This window comes from Mustela erminea, chromosome 8, assembly GCF_009829155.1.
Source record: "Mustela erminea isolate mMusErm1 chromosome 8, mMusErm1.Pri, whole genome shotgun sequence".
Classification (NCBI taxonomy): domain Eukaryota; kingdom Metazoa; phylum Chordata; class Mammalia; order Carnivora; family Mustelidae; genus Mustela; species Mustela erminea.
Window position 1 is genome coordinate 74,452,408 of NC_045621.1, and position 20,507 is coordinate 74,472,914.

Below are 20,507 nucleotides of genomic sequence, written 5' to 3' on the forward strand. Positions count from 1 at the left end.
CTATTTCCATCAATAAAATAAATTGACCAAATATTCTTAAAAAACCCGCCTCTTACAAAATGGATTGAGATTATTTTAAGAATGCTTTTAGATGCATAGAAGATTTAGAAGGAAACCAAGGAACGTTTTCAAAGGTCAAAAATGGAAAGCCAGTTTTGTAAGATGGTATACTATTGCCATGGTTGCCCCGAGGGCATTTGCTAGCATGGATATTGTGGTGTCTTTGGTTCTAACCACTGAATAGGAGCAGAAATCAAAGCTGTGCTCCTCTGCAAGGTGGGAAGTTGAAAATGAAACTCAAAGCCAAGTCCTTTGAAGAGCAACTCTGCAAAAAGTCTGCTAACTAGCAAAGGGGACTGCAAGGAAAATTGTCTGGTTTTAGCCAGAAACTGGGGAGAGAGGGTAGCTTTCTGAAAGTTTATAACCATGGCTTGGGACCTAGATATTCTTTACATATCTGGTCCAGGAAACCCCAAGAGAAGAAACATAACAAATATGGACCAGGGTTGGTTCCAACCCAGAGCAACTAGAAGAGGCTAAACGAATTTTTTTCTGGAAGGGCACACCTTCAATCCAAGTCTTGCAGAATTTCCTCAGAGAAAGCCCAGTAAAACATGAGCTAACAATCAGAAATTATAAAATACACAAAGAAGCCACCATAAACAAGAGAAGCAAACAGCATACTTTAAACCTTTTTGAGGCTCTCTTAGAATTATTAAATATAAATTATAAAATCTACCTGAAATAGTAGGAAAATTGTAGATTGTGTATCATAAAATGGTCATTAAATGATTCAATTAAGTGGCATTTATGGTCTATATGCAGGTCAAATATAGAGGGAATTTGGGAAAATGTGTTTGGAATAACAAATTTTAAAAAGAAAAAAAATAACTCTGAATAGAATGGAAAAGGCAATTTTTCCTTCAAGCTCCCCTGCTGCTTCATCCTCTCGCCATCCTTCTCTTGCCTTCCTCTTCTCTATCCCCTTTGCAAGGATTGGAAAGTTTATTCTGACTAACCTTAGATCAAGGCCAATCCTAACCATATTAGCAACCCTGCTAATAACAGGAATCTTTATAATCCAGAGGTAATACTCATGTTCTAGTTTTACTTGAAGATATTGTTTTATAATATTAATTTGAAAACACTCTTGTAGTATATTACTTAAACTTGGTAAAGAACCATACTACTTCATTTGAATATGGTAGTAAATAAAATTTACAGACTTGCTTTTTATACAACCATATAGACTTCTATCTGAAAAGTGAAATGTTTATTGTGCTACCAAAAGATTAAGCAAAAGCTCTTGGTCTTAGAAAAAACACAGTGTTCCAATAAATGCTATATCAAAGTCTATTCTATATTTTTAATGCTTTTACAGAATTAGGTCCAGAATTACCAACAGCTTTTTTAAGGCTAGCGACTACTGGTAATGTCAATGTTGCATATTAGGTGGCTAATACTGCATTTTTAACATAATTTATCTATTTGACAACACTTAAATGGACTTTTATATTATGATATGCTCTGTGAAGAATTACTAGTAAAAATAGTCAGTTCCTGCTCTCGTGGAGTCTATAACTAAGTGAGACACATAGATTATTACTGGAGTAATCCTCAAATAAGTGTAGAATCGCAACTGGGCAATCATGATATATTCTTCTTAACTACAGTCAACAAATACATTGATCTTAAAACCCTTTGTGTAAAGGATTTTATTTATTTATTTTATAGAGGGGGAGTGTGTGGCTAAGAGTGGGTGAGGAATGTAAGGGGAGGGAGAGGGACAAGCGGACTCCATGCTGAGCTGGAACCTAACACAGGGCTCCATTCCACACCCAGGAGATGACCTGAGCTGAAATCCAGTCCGACGCTCAACTGGCTGAGCCGCCCAGCTGCTCCTAAAAGCCCTTTTAAGGAATATTAACTTTGTCAAAAGTTAAAGGGAAATGAGTTACTTTGGTCTTATTATGGATCTATCCTTATAAATATAACCCAAATTTCCTATTGGAAATATTTACCTCATACTGATACCTATTTAATCCTTTTAAAGTCAATATTGATTTTGCCTATTTTTGGAAATTTTAGGAACTGTTCATTATAATCCCAAATGACAAATAGGCGAACTTATTAATTTTACCAAATTTTGTTTCTTACAAATTTTGAAGCAATACAGATTGTTTGGGATACTTCCAGAGATTTTGAAGATTTCCATTTTTAATGTGTTATTATTATAACTGCATTTTAAGAAATGTTATATTTGATTCTGACTCCAACTGCCTACTTGGGGAAAGATGGAGACACAGCACATTGGTTGGGCTGGTCTGCTAGTCCCAGAGAGGCGAACCTGAACTGAGAGACAGGGTTCATGGGGACGGGGAGGGAGTCTGAAGACCCCAGAATATGCAAATACTGATTCTATATAGCCCTCTAAACTCAATTCATGTGAAACTAAACTATAAATAACAAAATAAAATGGTTTGTTAAAATCTATTATTTTGGTGACTATGGTTAGTAATTTGGCCCTTTGGTAAACTGGCTTTTAGATGATTGGCTTTAGTCCAACTGGCCTAGAATTAACTATAACGGGTCAATCTGACTTGGTCCTTAAGTCATCAGATAAGAATAAGCTGCCAGCATGAGGCTCCACCAGAGCCAGAACCGAAGAGTGCGTGCAAGCTGGCCAGGTGCACGGAGAGGAGTAGAGCAAGGGAGGGGCAGAGGGACGAAGGGCGCGCAGAAAACCCTCAACTGGCAAGAAAAACTGGGTTGAGAGAAAGCAAAGGGGTACTCCCAGATGAACGTGGGGAGGCTATTTTTAAGAATTCTGTCTTTGTCCTAGGTCACTGGGAGTAATGTGATGAGATCTGGGTTTGGGAAAACGCTCTGGCTACAATGTGGAGTCTGAACTGGAGAACAGCTGGGGCACGTGCAGCGCAACCCAGCAGAAAACTCTTACAGAGGTTTGCTGAGAGATGACAGTAGTCTGGACTGGAGCCCGAACGAAAAAGACTGTGAGCAGTGGGCAGATCAGAGTAGTTGTCCTCAACTAGAGGTGATTTGGCTCCACAGGCAACATTCAAATATCTGTCGACATTTCTGGTTGTAATGACTGGGCTAGAGGGATGGGCTGTTAGCCTCTAATGCACAGAGTCCAGGGTGCTGCCAAACATCCTATAGTGTACAGGATAGCTTCTCCCTGCCCATAACAAAGAATTGTCTGACCCAGAACGCTCGAGTCCCCAGGCTGAGAAACCGTGGACTAGAGACTAGAGAACCATGGACTAGAAAACCTGTAACACAGACTTCCTGTCAGAAATGATAAATTTATGCATAATGCCAGATTTACCAAAATAAAACACAGTGACCAAAAGAAAAACAACACAATGTCAGTAATTGCTTTAGGAACAACATTTAAACAAACAGGTGCAATTCCAAGCAATTATTAAATACATACATATAGTTACTAAATGCTGAGAAGGGATGAGAGCTGTAAACTGCACTCCCAGCTTGACAGAAATACACAGTGACTAAATCTAGCATTGTCTGCAAAAGAGGCACGCACTTCACTCTGGTAACAGTCAGCAGGATCTAAATTTAGTTTATACTCTTAGTGCATTAAAATAGCATCAAGAAGCTCAGGAAGTCTAAAACCATCACACTCCAAGTTTCTGTCTATACTGTTAATAGCTACTTGCCAAGATCCCTGTTGCCCATGTGATGATTATAGCCTATTAAAAACATGTCCTCTGCAAAGTACTCTCAAGAAAAAACAGGAAATGGAGTTAAGGGAATGATTCTAGATAAAATAATTGGCAACACAAATATCACAATGTAGACAGTCATAAGGAATATATCTTAACTCCTGAAGTTTTGTGAGGGCTTTATGAGGCTTTTTTACTGTTTACTATAAAAGTTAAAATGCTTTCAATCAGAGTTCCAGTGTCACAATGGTAAATTAGAAAAGCAAATGAACATTTTCATTTGAACAGAAAATCTACTAATTGTCCACATGTGACTTGGATAAAAGTGGAACGGGGAAAGAGCTGAGCCAGGCCTCTTACTGCAAATGGGGAGTGATTCAGAGTGGGCTTGGTACCTTACTTTATCAGTTAAATCTCTCTGCTAGTAAAACAAAACCCAGATGGACTGACCCAACGAGATTCATTTTTTCACTTCAGTTCACAGGACCTTCTAAATGCAATATGAGATTTTAAAAAATTGCTTTATTTTTTGAAATTTTAGTTCAAGATGTATTCCTTCCAGTAAAGTACACTCAGTTGTTGCATTCCGCAATCATCTAAGCAGATATGTACCACTAGAACGAACCTAGAAAGAGTTCAGAATTAATATCCTACAGTAAGGATAGTTTGGGGTGTTTGTTTGTTTGACAAGAAGCCATGAACAAAAAAGGAAACCAAAATCAGCAGCTTCATATAGTTAAATTCAGATTAAGTCATGTTAGTCGTTTTTATAAAATAGATGCACACACACACACACACACATACTCCTTCACTCATTGGCAGATTCTTTTCCAGTGTTAGATCCATGAGATACAAAAAATATCTGTTTCAGTTGCTCTGTGTCTTCACACCTGTGCTGCACTTCTCCTCTTGCCTATATTCCTGTGCCTACGACTAGAAATAGATTCTTAGCTAGATACATAGGTACCCAAAACACAGCCTACATGTCTCAGTTTCTCTCAGTAAAAATATTTTATTTATTTAAGAGAAAGAGAGCATGAATAAAGGGTGGGAGGGGCTGAGGGAGAGGTGGAAGCAGACTGCCCCCTGAGCAAGGAGCCTGACCTAGGCCTGATTCCAGAACCCCAGGATCATGACCCTAGCCAAAGGTGGCTGCCCACGTTATGGGTTTTTTGTTTTGTTTTGTTTTGTTTTTAGGAACTCTTCCCACTTCCCACTTCCACAGAAATTTTTCTTTACATTGAACTAGGACTTGTTGTCTACACATTTCCACCTAATTTTGAGCTTTGACAATATTGTGGGTAAATATTTATTAATTTGAACTTACCCTGTGCCCTTAAATTCCTTAAGGAATTCCTTAAGGTTAGGTAATGTAGTTTCCACTTCCTGTATTCCCAGTACTTTGCTAGAGTTAATAGATGCTCACATGTCTGCTAGTAGTTTAATATACGGAAAGGGGAAGTAAAGGAAAGAAAGAAGGGATAGAGTGAAGAAGGGAGGGACAGAAAAGGAGAAAGGAGGAGAGAGGGACAAAGAGAGAGAAGGATAGTGAAATAAATGATTAAAAGCAACACAGCAAAATGTTTTGTCTTCAAATATGTCCAATAAAAACTTCTTTATATTTATACCCGTGGACATTAATGGGCCATTATAGGACCAATTTAAGCACCTATTGGTTAAACATTCCTGAATAGGCACTTCTGAACACGTAACTGAGTGGAAATCTTTGCGTGTGGGAGATGACTCAACCTGAAACAAGAACTCTCCCTAAGAGTCTAGAGAATAAGAATCTCCTTAAGCCATTCTGTTGTTCTTCTGTTTGCTAAAACAATAGCAGTAGCAACAGCAACAACTGCTAATAAGAAGTAAAACTGAAGAAGGCTTTAAGTTTGCTAGACGCTCAGAATGCTTATAGGAAACTTTGTCCTGAGTTTGAAGAAAACAAGAAACCATTCCAAGGATGTTTATGAGCCAGGGTCAAGTTAGGACAGAGTTTCTCACTGTTGCTGACAGAGAATAAGAAACTCAGTCTTCTTACTGAGTTTGCCAGATTAGAAGTATCTTCTTGTATTTGTGGAAACAAAATTTGTTTCTACATTCCCTTATGTATCCAGGTTCCTAAACATGGCTTATCAATTGATTTTGAACTTCTAAGTCTTAATAGTTTTAACAGTGTATGTTTCTTATTACTGCTTTGGCTACCCTGTAAATCAAAACCCTATTACTGATTTCTCTTTATTTTGCCTTAATTTTGTTTAAAGTGAATTTTGACTACAAATCATCTGGCTGATAAGCAATGGCTTTACTTCTGTTCTCATTTGTTTTCTTTTTTTTTTTTTAAATAAGCTTTTTACTTTGGGATTATTTTAGATTTATTCCATTTACTTTTGATGAAGAAGTTGTGCTTATTCTAGGAATGCAAAGATGGTTAAGGATTCTAAAATAAATCTAATTCTTACTACTATAACAGAAGGAGGAAAAGCATGCAACCATCTCAATATGTGTAGAAAAAGTATCTAAAAAAACAAAACATCCATTATTGACAAAAACATCTTAGTAAACTGTTAACAAAATGAAATTTCCTTAACTTGAAAGAAGTTATCTTTAATCAAAATAATATGGTACCTGTATAAAAACAGACAAAGAAACCAATGAAACAAAACAGAGAGCCCAGAAATAAATCCACACAAATAAGGTCAAGTAATCTATGACAAAGGTGTCAAGAGTACACAACAAGAAAGGGATAATCTCTTCAATAAACAGTACTAAGAAAACTGGATGTTCACATGCAAAAGAAGGAAATTGGATGCCATCTTACACCATATACAAAAATCAATTCAAAATGGATAAAAGACTTAAATGTAAGACCTGGAACTGCAAAATTCCTAGAAGAAAACACAGAGAAAGAGCTCCTTCACTTTGGTCTTGGCAGTGATTTTCTGAGTGACACCAAAAGCAAAAATAAACAAGTGGTACTATATCAAACTAATAATCTCCTACACAGCAAAGGAAATGAACAACAAAGTAAAAACACAACCTATGGATTGGGAGAAAATATTTGCATACCATGTATATGATAAGGGGTAACTATCCAAAATATATAAGGAATTCATAGAACTCAATAGCAAAAAAAATAAAAAATAAAAAACAAACAAACAAACCTGATTTAAAAATGAGTAAGACTCTTTTTTTAAATTATTAGGATTATTGAATTATAAATACAGGCTATTGATTCAGAAATATTACATTAGAATTTCAGTATTTGTGCATAAGAAAAATACTGGCAGACTGGAGGTGAGAAGTGAAAAAAAGAAAGACAGTATATTTTTTGTGAATAGCTAGATGCATTTAAATATTTAATAGAGTCTATTTTAGAAGTTTCTCTATTGTGTTTCTTAGCTCAATATAATTGCTAGTTGCATAATTTGCTAAAGGTAATTTTGAGTTTGTTGCACATGGACCAAAATAAATATTTCTAGTACTAAAGAGAAATTAAAATAAAAAATAATTTAAAAAAATGAGTAAGGGAGCTGAACAGACATGTTTCCAAAGCAAACATAAAAATGGCCAATAGGTAGATGAAAAGGAATTCAACATCACTAATAATTAGGCAACTGCCTATCAAAACCACAGTGAGGTATCGCCTCACACCTGTTGGGATGGCTATTATCAAAAAGACAAAAGATAACAGGTGTTGGGAAGGGTGTAAGAAAGCTTTGTATACTGTTGGTGGGAATGTAAATTGGTACAACTGTTACTATTATGGAAAACAATATGGAGGTTCCTCAGAAAATTAAAAATAAAACTTTGATTCAGCAATCTCACTGCTGGGGATATATCCAAAGGAGATGACATTAAAATCTCCAAGAGATAATTGTACTCTCATGTTCATTGCCACATTATTCACAATAACCAAGCTATGGAAACAACCTTAAATGTCTGCCAATGGTTGAATGGATAAAGAAAATGTGATATATGGAATATGATTCATCTATACAAGGGAGGAAGTACTACCACTTGGGACAACATGGATAGACCTTGAGAAATTAATGTTAAGTGAAATATGGCAGAGAAAGACAAACACTATATGACCTAATTGATATTTAGTATCTAAAAAAGTTGAACTCATAGAATCGGAGGACAGAGTGGTGATTGAGAGAAGGTGGTATGGGGAAATAAGGAGATATTTTTCAAAGACTATAAACTTTTAGTTACAAGATGGATATGTTCTGGGGATCTAAAATAATGCTAGTTAATAATACTGTATTATATGTTTTGTAAAGTCCCCACCACTACAACAAAAAAAGTAACTATGTGAAGTGATGGATGTGTTAATAATTATGGTCACCATTTTACAATGTACATATATATCAAACCATCACATTATATACCTTAAATATACATAATTTTTATTTGTCAAATACCTGTACACCTCAGTAAAGGTGGGAAAAAAAGAAAAAGATTATCTACACCTCAGTAAAGGTGGGAAAAAAAGAAAAAGATTACCTACAAAGTTCCTAAGGTAGATATTGTAATTCAAGTTTAAATATTGAAAATGTTCTCTCTGAGATTGGCAAGGAGACAAAAATGTACTTTATACTTCTAATCAATACTATATTGAAGGTTCCAGCTAAGGCAATAAGACAAGGAAAAGAAAAAAATGTTGTAAGACTAGGAAGAAAAAAATGAAGCTGTAATTATTGGCTGATGATGTGATTTGTGTATGTAGGAAAATCTCAAGGATTTCAGATAATCAAATAAAGTCAATTTAGCAATGTTGTTAAATAAAAAGTCAATAATATCAATTCAACATCTATAAAAGAGTTGGAAAAATAGATTTAAAAAACTGAACAATTACAACAGCATAAAACATCAAATACCCAGGAATAAATTTCAAGAATCATATGTGAAACTTCTGTACAGAAAATCATAAAACATTACTAAAATGAAAACCAAAATAACATGGACATACAACACTTTAGACTGGAGAAACTCAATATTGTAAAGATGTCATTTCTCTCAAATTAACCTATAGATTTTATGTAATCCCAATAAAAACTTCAGAAGTTTTCTTTTTTTTTAGTAGATATTATTCTAAAATTTAGACAAATAAAAAATAGACAAGACAAACTTGGAGAAAAAGAAGGTGAGGAGAAGAGCTCAAGACTTATTATAAAGTCATAGAAATTCAAACCGTGTGGTATTGGCATAAAGCTAAACAAATACATCAATGAAACAAATAGTTAAGATAATCCAATACAAATGTGGACACTGCGTTTATGGTAGCAGAAATGTCAGGAAAAGATTTTAAAATAAATAATTCTGCATCCATTGTACGTGCACGTGGGGGAGAAAAACTAACCGAACAAATCCTGACTCCCAAAACCCCTTCACGCTGCACATAAAACTTAATCCTTTTTTTAAAAAATAAAACTTAATCCTAGATAAACTGTAGCTCTAGATGTGAAATGCAAAACAAAATTTCTGTAACATTGTAAAAGAAAATACATTCATGTCCTCGTGATAAGCAAGAATAACTTAAATAGAAAGAAAAAGTCTTAATCACAAAAGAAGAGATTAACAAACTGAAGTGTGTGAAATTAAGGTCTTCTACTTATTATAAGACCACTAAGAAATTAAAAAGCCAGCCCACAGAGTGTGAGATATTTGCAAGCCATGAATATGACAAAGGACTCGTCTTCAGAATAAGCAACTTCTACAAATCACTTAAAACCCGAGACAAACCAATAGAAAGTGGGCAAAAGGCTTAAATAGGTGCTTCACAAAAGGAGATATTCAAATTTTTATGAAATTATTAAAAGGTTCTCAATCTCATTAATAATCAAGGAAATAAAATTAAAACTATAGGCCACTATATGTCCAGGAGAGTGACTAACATCAAAACAATTTAACAGTACCAAATGTGGGTGAGGATATGGAAAAACCAGAACTCTCACAAATTATGAATTTTCCAATTTGGAAAAACTTTTGAAGAAATCTCATTATCAAACATATGTGTAACTTTTGATCAAGTAATTCTACACCTAGGATATGTGTGTATGTATGTGTATATACATGTGGAGATATATATATAGGAGGTATATAATATATTGGATATTTTTATTTATTCATGGTAGTATTTGTAATGGCTTCAAACTGGAAACAATTCAAATGTTTTCCAGTAGATAAATTATGGTATATTTGAAAATGTGGAATACTATTCAGTAATAAAGGTGACTCGAGTACAGCTATATGGAGCATCTCAAAAGAAATTTGACACCAAAAATACATATTATACGACTCCATTTATAAAATTTAAAAACAGGTAAAACTGAAGTATATAATACTTGCAGTTGGGATGTTGGTTATCTTTGGGAAGGGGGGCCGTAGTCATTAGCTTAAAATGGGGCACAAGGTGACCTTCTGTGCTGCTGTAATGTTCTATCTCTTAACCTCAGTAATAGCTACTTTAGTGTATTAATTATAATTCATTAAAGCAAATACGTATGATTTACGAACTCTTCTGAGCTATGTTATATTTCAAAATAAATTTTATTTGAAATATCCATCTTTTATCAATTTTCTTCTTTTATCCACCCCCACCCTACTTTTCACATTAAAGTATTAAATATTAAAATCTAAAATCTAAAGGTCTGGAGAAAAAAATATATGGTTATAATTATTAAAAGTAGCAGGGAGTGTTACAAGTACATAGCAAATTTTCATATCCATTTATCTCAATATTTGTTAACAACTGTTTGAGAGACAATAAGCAATGAGGTTTTTAAAAAATAAATGTATAAACTGTGACTCAGATTTTATTCCCCAAATTCACACATCTAGAAAGTGACAGAGTTCAGTTTAAGACTTTAATTCTTGATTTCTAGTTTCTTGCTCTTTATGCTACCCATGTAGCCATTTAAAATAATATATAACTTAAAATAAATGATCTTGATTCAAACAGCTGGGTTTTTTATTTGATTCTGACTAGACTCACTGTGAGTCATGACAATTTTCTCCTAATCCTGTTTTAAAAATAAATGCATTTATTGAGATCAATAACAGGAGGACATTTTCTACTTTTTTAATATATATTTTTCCACATCAAATAATGTGTGTGAACAGTGTTTCATACTTTCTTAGCTACAGTAATATATTTCAAATATGGATTCTGATTTGGGTGTTCTTTTAAAACTAAAATACAGTAATATCATTGAGCTGTTCAGGGACCTTATATTCTGAATTTCTCTAGTTGAATTTTCTAGTTTTAGATAAAAGAAGAATTATTAGTTTCCTTTCTAGGAGTTATCCAATTAGAAGGATAAAAAGAAATATTTTAGACTACAGTTACAGAAATAGGTTAGAACACTGTGCTAGTAAAATTATGAGTATGATCACTCTGTATAGCTTAAATATTCTTTGATCACTATAGAATACAGCTCTAACTTCCACCAGGTATTTTAAAATTACATACCTTTGGTCACAGTGCCTACCAGTAAAAAGAGTTCATATGACTTAATTGACATCATCTGCATTATTAGAAAAATATAATTCAGAGGTTTATAAAACTGATGATGTGCTAGGAGTCGCACACGTGAATGTGGGAAACGGTTGCTGTTTCACTGTTGATGATAGTGTACATTGGTACAAATTTTTTAAAAAGATGTATTTTTTTGACAGAGAGAGAGAGAGAGAGACAGCAAGGGAAGGAATACAAGCAGGGGGAACGAGAGAGGGAGAAGCCTGATGTAGGACTCCATCCCAAGACCCTGGGATCATGACCTGAGCTTGAGCTGAAGGCAAGGACTTATTGACTGGGCCACCCAGGGGCCCCCATTGGTACAAATTCTGGAAGAAAGTCTGGCAAGCAGTATCAACAGTGTAACATAAGCAATTTCTAAGGCTGTGTACTCAATTTACATCAGTTTTTCAAAGGAAACAACTAATGACGAAGATTGGCCTACAGGGTTATTTGCTGTAGCATAATTTATAATATAAAAACTTACCATAGCATAAGTGTCAAATAATAAAAAAATTATTAAATTACCCATGGCATATTCATATTCACTTTGGAGCCATTAAAAACAGCACAGTAAAGGAATTGTAAGATGCTATTTGGCCAGACAGAACAATACTACTCATACTCTGTCCTCCACTCGCCGCCCTTCTCTTGTGATGCTATGTAAGGATATGAATGCTTGTCACGGATTCCAACAAAGGAAGATATTATGCCAAGGCTCCTGTGACTTTTCATACGTCGATGACAGCAGAAATAGTTCTTTTTGACACATTTTTCTGCATCAGCAGGACCTGACTTTACTTACGAGAGTGGTCACTTCCCCACCCTCTTCCGCCTTCTGTGACCCTACTCTTCCCTTTAAGCAGTTTCTGAACATAATTTTTGAATTCCTGCCCTCTTCCACGGGATGATCTCCCTGCTCCCCATTTCTCCATGCATGACCATCATGACGTGTTGCATCTGTGTGTCCTTCTCTGGGTGTCTTGACATTTCCTACCGTTCTTCTTGTAACTACAAGCTAACCACCTTTTGCTTTAAGAAGTTTTCTCTTTGATATCCTACTTCCCACCCCTTAGGTTCCAAGTCCAAATCCCAGAATCATTTATTTGTTCATTTACCACATTTTAATGGCTTTTGTCCTACTCGCTGTGGTTAAACTCTCTCTCTGAACAAACCTATTTACTAGACTTTGGACTGATTATGGCACAGATGTATAATCTTCTTGGCCCTTGGGTTTGTGATCATTTCACTGAGTTTTTACTCCTTCTTAACCCAAGAGGAAAACTTTAGCCTTCCCTCAACTGGGTAGAGGTCCCCAATCCTATTATTATTAACTTCACTGCCATTATAATAATAATTATTATTATTAACTCCACTGCCCCATGAGGTAGAATCAATACCTGGGGTCTCTGAAGTTCATAGCTGAGACCAGAGCTCATCTACTATAGGCTAAGAGACCCTGATCAGGAAGGGAAAGTCATCCCTAAAGGGGTGAACAGCATCTTACTGATGGAAAAATAACCCATATACAGAATCTCAGCTTCCTTCTCTCTCATTTTCTCTTTTTGAATATCTTCTAATGACTTATAATGCAGACAAATAATGCCAAATAATTAAGTGGGACTAAAGTACCTTCTGAATTATAGGTATAAAAGCATCCTATTCTTGTTAAAAAAAAAAAAAAAAGTCCTCCACAGCCACACCTAGAGTTAAGATGGGAAGCACCAGTGTGGTTAGGTTTTCTATGAGTAGGAGAGAAGCACTGGGGGGAGGGGGCGGGAGGGACAACTGTTGGAGTTTAGTTTCTCTTCTCATGTCTTTAGTTTTGAAATGGTTTACAGAGAAACCACATTGATTACCGTTACAGAACATTCATGTTCACCTGTTTTTAAATTGTGGTTATTTTATCCTGAACATCCTGAACAAATCATGTTAAGGCCCAAGTTATTTTTAACCTGCTTTCAATTCTCCCCAATTCCCCAACTTCATTGTCTTTTAGTGCCATTCTCATATGACACTGCCTCCTTTTTACCTTTAAAATAAGAAATGCTATAGATATAAGAAAGAATAGTTTTGCACATTTCTAAAAGATGAACCTTAAAACCTTCCAGTACTAATAATGAGCACCTCTAATCTGTTTCTCTAGCCCTGGGTTTCTGAAACCTGGCATCTACATTCACTGACCTCTAGCAGAGTTCTCCAATAACAGAACAAAATCATGCAAAATGCCAGTGACTGTTTCATTCCAAATGCATGTTCTGTATCATCTCTGTGCTCAGATTAGAAATAATTCCTGGACAGATACATACTCAGAGTTCAGCTGGTTGGTGGACCATGGTTGTAGAACTGCTTCCATTTACCCTGTTGAGGTAAACAGTTATATCTTCACTCTCTGCTTAGCAGCAAATAACAAGAAACACTACATTACAAATAAAGCCATAGAGACTGAGGTCACTTCAACTCACCTTCTAAGCTTCCTTCACTTGAAAATGGTAAAATAAAATATTCATGGGCTACCATTATGTGGTTGAACACTGAGGGAGGTATTTCCTCTTATTTCTATTAATCCGTGATTGCTCACAGCCTCCTACCAAGTCCATCATCTATATCCCTGTCTACCCCATATATGTATGACCACAGAGACTCAACAAGTGAAACAACTAATCAATCTTCCTAACAGCATGACAAGTATACTGAATCACATTTCCAATGTTCATTGGCACTTTGAACAAAAAAACACAACCTAGTTTATCCACAGAAGGACCAATTTCCCCAGGAGATGTCTGAGGCCGCCCATGGCAACCTATCATCTCTGAGAGTTTAGGGAACACAAACGAATACTGAATGCAAGTTGACTTTCTGAATTAAAATTTTAAGCCCTTTAAATGAAATAGCAATACTGAAAGTAATTTAACATCTTTTAAGATAATTCAAAGTGCTTAACTCATTTAATATAATTATCTCTTAACATTGTTATATAGTCTCTATTTTCCTAGTGCTCTTCAGAAAGGACAAAATACCCTTCCTTTTACCATAATTTCCCCCTTGTCTATATCTAATTGAAGAGCTTTCTATCAGGAAACTTGAAAAATGGATAATTAGTGCTCTGGGGCCTCTCGTCAACTATGAACTTGGGAATTGGAGTTTCTGGCCTTGCTTAATGAAAAGTGTTTGAATTAAATTTCCTTCATCTCAAAAGTATCTTTTTTTTTTTTTTTCTTTTTGGTAAAAAGTTTCCCAGAGAATCTCTCTTAATAGCCACTGGCAAAGCCCATAATTCTACTACTGAAACAATGAGATCTATTTTCCAGATCATCAATCTTCATTCTCCAGACAGATACAATTGTTTGAAGAGTTGCAATTACATTATCCCTTGGTGCTTCTTCAGCCTCCACATTTGACTGATTCCACAGTTAAACAATTAAAAGGCCAAAGGAATTGAGGATTAATTTTTATCTCTAATAATAAAAAGTTCATTGCACTGAATTTCTTGGTATCAGCATCATCACCCTCCTAATTAAAAGTGCAACAGTTATATAATCTTGCAAAAGGAGAAATGGAAGTCAATACGTATTCATGGACTATGTAATTTGAGCGTAGGAGCAGCAATCATCCTGACTGTATGGACAGCACCATTTTATACTACCTATAAATGAATCAATTTAAAGTGCTCGGCTTAGCTAGAAAGCTAACAGTTAATTTCATCCTCTGATACTAAACATTACGTTTTTGGATAGCCAACGATATTTAGCAAGAAATAAGTCCAGTAGATTCTAAACCAAATGTAGTTAACCAGGATGAACCACACATTGCATTGGCATAGAGGTATGTTCTACTTCAACTGGCATCAAAGGCCAGCAGGAAGCTGTTGCTTGCTAATTATCAATAAGGAGTCAATTATCAATAAGGAGTCAAGGCCAGCTCTTCCTCACGTTCCCTTCCCAACTCTTTCCACACGACTGCTGCCTTCGTCTCATCATGTTACCACCAGTTCTGTTCATGTTCTTATTCTCCTCGGTGGCTCTAGGAAGGCTCTAGGCTCTCCCCTTCCCTGTCCAGGTGCCAAGGTTTGGATTCCATAGGCCTCCACAGGCACCTAGGAATCTGAATTTTTCACAAGCAGCCACAGTGTCAGGGCAGTGTGGTCCCGGAGCCACTTTCCTTTTTTTAAAGATTTTAAGTTCCGGTTAGTTAACTTACAGTGTAATATTAGTTTTCAGTGTACAATATACTGATTCAACATTTCCATACAATATCTGGTGCTCATCAAAAGTGCCCTCCTTAATCCCCATCACCTACTTTACCCATCCCCCTACCCACCTCTCCTCTGGTGACCCCAGTTTGTTCTCTAGAGTTAAGAGTCTGTTTCTTAGATTGCCTCTTCCCCACCCCCACTTTGCTCATGTGTTCTGTTTCTTAAATTCCACATATGAAGAAATCATATGATATTTGTCTTTTCTGACTGACATATTTCACTTAGCATAATACTCTCTAGCTCCATCCACATCGTTGCAAATGGCAAGAGGTCATTGTTTTGGACGGCTAAGTAATATTTCAGTGAGTGTGTATCTCACATCTTTACCCATTCATCAGTCATTGGGCACTTGGTTGCTTCCATAATTTGGCTATTGTAGATAATGCTGCTATAAACATCAGGGTGCATGTATCCATCTGAATTAGCGTTTTTGTATCCGTTGGATAAATACCTAGTACTGCAATTGTTGGATCATAGGATAGTTCTATTTTTAACTTTTGGAGGACCCTCCATGCTGTTTTCCACAGTGGCTGCACCAATTTGCACTGGGAGCCACTTTTCAAGGAAAAAACTGCCTGTGAGCTTCTGGATTACTTTGTGGTCTATTTATTTTGAGTGCTTGGCACAAGGCTTCAATGAGATAGGAATTCAAGAAAAATGATACCAAAAGCCTGGAATAGCTAGGATTTACATTAGAAATTGGCTTAGGGAAAGGAAGGCTCAGAATCTGGTCCTATTAAATGCTCTTTTATACACTTGTGTCTCTGAGTCTCAACTTCTTCAGGATAAAAGTTCAACAATGGGAAAGCAGAAGGTTAAGAATGTGAATGACAGGCTGGTAGAGAGGACAACATTTTAAGTGTATGATTTAGGATAATGTTCCTTGATCCCAAAAGCACACTCCTCTCAACTGGCCCACCCCTAAAACTGGAAAGGAGGGGAAACTTCATGAAATCATGGTAGAAATCACCTAACCAAAATATAATTTTTAAACATTAAAAATTATCTTAATCTGCTAAAAGTGAGTGGTTTTCTTCTAACCAAATTGAAATTTTGTTTAAAAACATACATCTTGGGAGCCTGCTTCCCTCTCTCTCTCTCTCTCTCTCTCTGCCTGCCTCTCTGCCTCCTTGTGATCTCTGCCTGTCAAATAAATAAAAAAATCTTTTAAAAATATAATAAAAAAAAAAATAAAAACATACATCTTAGGAAATCACCTGAAGTCTGTGGAAGAGTTTATCTGTGGTCTTCTGAGAATTGCTTCCCTTTTTGTTTTTGCCAATTCTCTCATGAGACAACTGACTAGTCAAGCCAAAATTTGTATTTTATAAAAACAGCTCCATATTTTATTCATTTCAGAACATGAAGGCTAATGTCAATGTCAGGACTTGTCTTCCATAAAACTATCACATTCGACTATTGGGTATTTACCCAAAGAATATGAAAACAGTGCAAAAAGGTATTTGCACTGCAGAATTATTTACAATAGACAAATTATGAAAGCAACCCAAGTGTCCATCAATAGATAACTGAATAAAGAAGATGTAGGGTGTATAAGTGTGTGTATGTGTATAATATACATATATAGAGAACACAATTATCATGATGAACACTGAATAATGTATAGAATTGTTGAATCATTATATTGTACACCTAAAACTAATATAGCACTGTATGTTAACTATACTGGTTTTAAAAACATTTAGATAAAAATAAATAATATTCAAAAAACTATCTCAAGTCATATTTTAAACCAGATGCAGTGTACTCCTCTCACTTCCCATTCCAATTTTATTGGCATGTTGAGAGCTATCAAGAATACACATGAGTGTTTGATTAAGTCCTGTCTTAATAAGAGCCAATTATAAAGGGAATGACCCAAACTATACAGAGACTTCCCAAGAAATGATGACTATTACTGGATTATGCTTTTTTCCTTATGAGGGCATCAAGCCCAATGTGGGGCTTGAACTCACGACCCTGAGATCAAGACCTGAGCTGAAATGAAGAGTCAGGCACTTAACTGACTAAGCCACTCAGGCACCCCTTACTGGTTTGCTCTTAAAGGAATGGGCTAGCGGGTAAACATCAAGCCAAAGGACCTGTGTATTATAATTTATTCCTTGGTTTCTGTTTCACAGGGTCAGTTGCTGTTTGTTATTCTCTTGACTCATCTCATGAACCCCAGATTTCTCTATATCAAAATGACTGCCATGGAATATGCTGCTCCACCCCAGCACTCACAAACTGACCTGCACTGCTTCAAACAGTATCTTAGCACGTCCTGTCATGTTAACTCTTTCTCAACTCTTAGAAATACCCTCCTCTGTCCACACAGAGTCGTCCTAGAAATTGCAAAATAAGAAGCTACTACATTAATAACACCACAATGTAAAACCTAATATATAATATTATAAAACAGGCATCGTGGGAGAATGGATCAGTGATTAAGAGAACACATCTGGTATCCAGTAGACCTGGGTTCATGTTGTGACTCTGTTGAGTACTAGGCATCCAACAGGGTGCCTACATCTCTCCGACTCTCATCCGCAGACTGGTGCTAACAACACTAATACCTCACTAGGTTTATGGGAAGATTAAAAATGCTGACTGCATGAAGTTAGCACGAGGACCGATCAAAGTATTTGTTCAACTGCTATGAGCGACTACACTAACGCCACCGTTAATGACAAGGGTACATGCTTTAGAGTCATAATTATTTCAACTCATGGCTCTGCATTTCAATCTCTTCATTTGTAAAGTGAGGTTGGCACCAACTATGCTACAGATTTGGTTTGCAGTTTAGAGATAAATATATTAAAATCCTTGGTAAAATGCCTGGCACAGGACAAGCACTCAATAAATGGCAGCCATTGTAATAATTACAGATGGAAATGACTTTGGTTATGAGACTGTAATCCATATGCCATAACTATCAACTTGTTCAAAGTTTAAAAGGCTTTTGATACCTTTCAGTGCAGCTGATCTTACTCCATCATGATCCTCCTGCTGGTGAGGAAATCTTACTCAGGCAGAAACGCACCCAGCCTTTCTCATCCTCTATCTACTGAGAAGGGTCTCACCTCTACCAGAACAGTTTCTTTCCTTTCTCCGCCCTGGGGGGGTGGAGGGTGGGATGGGGGTGTTCTGTTGTCAGGCAAATTCTCTGGGACTTCCACGGGAAACTCATGAAGGGAGGGAAAGGGAATTTCCTGAATACAGTTTTATGTGTCCTCTTCTGAATATTCAAGGGAAGTAGGTACAAAAAGAAAAAAAAAAAAAAAAGGAGAAGGGAAAAAACCTCCTTTTGTTGGACTATGTTCTTTGAGTGCCAGTTCTCTAAAGCAGTACCAAATGAGTCATGGTTTCTACTGGGTAATAAACGCTATGGACTTGGCTGTTTCTGAGGGCAGAAATGCCATAGGAAATCAGACACACTATGAAGGCAGGGCTACTTGATTTCCCAGGAAGGTAGCCATTTGAGGGAAATACCTTTAGAACTGTTAATACTGGAGGATCTGAAGGAAGACTGCCAATGTTATGACAAGGAAGAGAGGCTTCCCAAGTGAAATCAGAAATCAGGTGACTAAGGAGACCTACCCCAGAGTATGTGCCCCTCAGCTGACCTGCAATTGGGGTTGAAAAACACCAGGAGCTCCATAGAAATGGGGCCCAGCACTGACATCACTGAAATGCAAGAAGTGGGGCTAACTGGCAGCCCTCCATGCAGATCAGAGAGAGGACATCTGCCAGAGAGAGACATTGGAAGACAGAAGAAAAGAAATGTGGCAAACAAGAGTGCAGGAGAAGAAAACATAGGCTTATTGGGCTATGCGACCGTGGCAAGAAAGCACTATGCAACGGGTATTTCCCATCTGCCCTTCCAGAGTCAATATGTCCCATTCTCCACCCTGCTCTGACCCTGGGAGACTGACCTTTGTGGACTAGATCAGTGGCTCCCTTGTCCTCTGGCTTCTGGTTGAGTTCAGTTAATGTTGGCCACCAGCAAGAGACTAGACTGCAAGAAGAGAGGGAAGGCAGGTATTGGGAAGGCAGGTATTTGTTTACTTCTTCATTTTCATTCTAGACTTTGATTTTTCTTCTTCCTGGTGGCAACAAACTGGCCGTAGCCTTCCTAGGAAAGAGCAGCTCCTTGCCTGCTGGTTGTGTCTCTCCTGCAGCTGCACCTGTCTCTGGCTCCTGGCTCCCTCTCCTTGCTACTTTGGGGTCAAGGGACAGTAATTGATTCCAGCTACTGCTAGTTCCTGGCTCTTCTCTCTCTCCCACTTGTTCTCTCAACCCTGTCCACACCTTTTTAAATATTCCCTTCCTTAAACTCTCAATTACCTACTTGAATGTACCATCTGCTGCCTGCCCAGACACCAACAGATAGACTCATGTACAATGATGACTGTACAATGAGAAAATGCAAAGGCAATCCACTGCCCTCCTGATGAAGGGAGGATGAGAGAAAATATGAGAGTAGAACTCAATCACTGGACTAATGACTTTGGTTAGAAGATGTTTATGAACTTTATGTAAATCCAAAGCTTGATTCATGGTAATATGATCTACTTGTAATTATTTTCTATGATGATGATTTTGGTAAAACAAGGCAATATATTTTGCAGGTTTCCATTATTAGAATAAGTTGATTTGCAATGTTGCACAATGGAAAAGAGATATAGGCTCAATTCCCATCTTCACCACTTATTGTGTTAAATTATTCCATCTTTGTATATCTCAATTTTTCCATCTGAAAAATGGCGCTCCTAATACCTTTTTTGCAGGATTCTTATGAGATTAAGTGGATTCCTACCAGATGCATGCTTGCTCACAGTAAACCCTGAACAAATGACAGTCACACGTGTCATTCCTGTGCCTTTTTGTATCCTCTTCTACCCCAAGTGTCAGTTTAAGAAATCCAACCAGATTGTGGTGTTGTCAAGGGCACTTAAATAGGGGTGAACCCAATCAGTTCTCTCAGCACTGTTTTAGATCTAGATGAAGAAGACTCTGATAAACTCCT

The 20,507-nt window shown here is 36.6% G+C and overlaps 1 protein-coding gene across 9 annotated transcripts in view; it reads right to left on the reverse strand.

Annotated features, from left to right (window-relative positions):
• ZNF385B (zinc finger protein 385B) overlaps window positions 1-20,507 on the reverse strand; it is a 383,402-nt gene that overhangs the window by 209,884 nt on the left and 153,011 nt on the right. The window contains exons 1-2 of one of the 9 annotated variants that reach the window (XM_032356102.1): window positions 19,414-19,500; window positions 13,533-13,584 (exon numbers count right to left, since the gene is read on the reverse strand). The exons of 6 other annotated variants lie outside the window; for them this stretch is intronic. The gene's annotated coding sequence lies outside the window, so the exon portion shown is untranslated. Of the gene's footprint in view, window positions 1-13,532; window positions 13,585-19,413; window positions 19,501-20,507 lie in introns of those variants that run through there. 2 more of the 9 variants (XM_032356101.1, XM_032356106.1) reach the window with 2 other exon arrangements.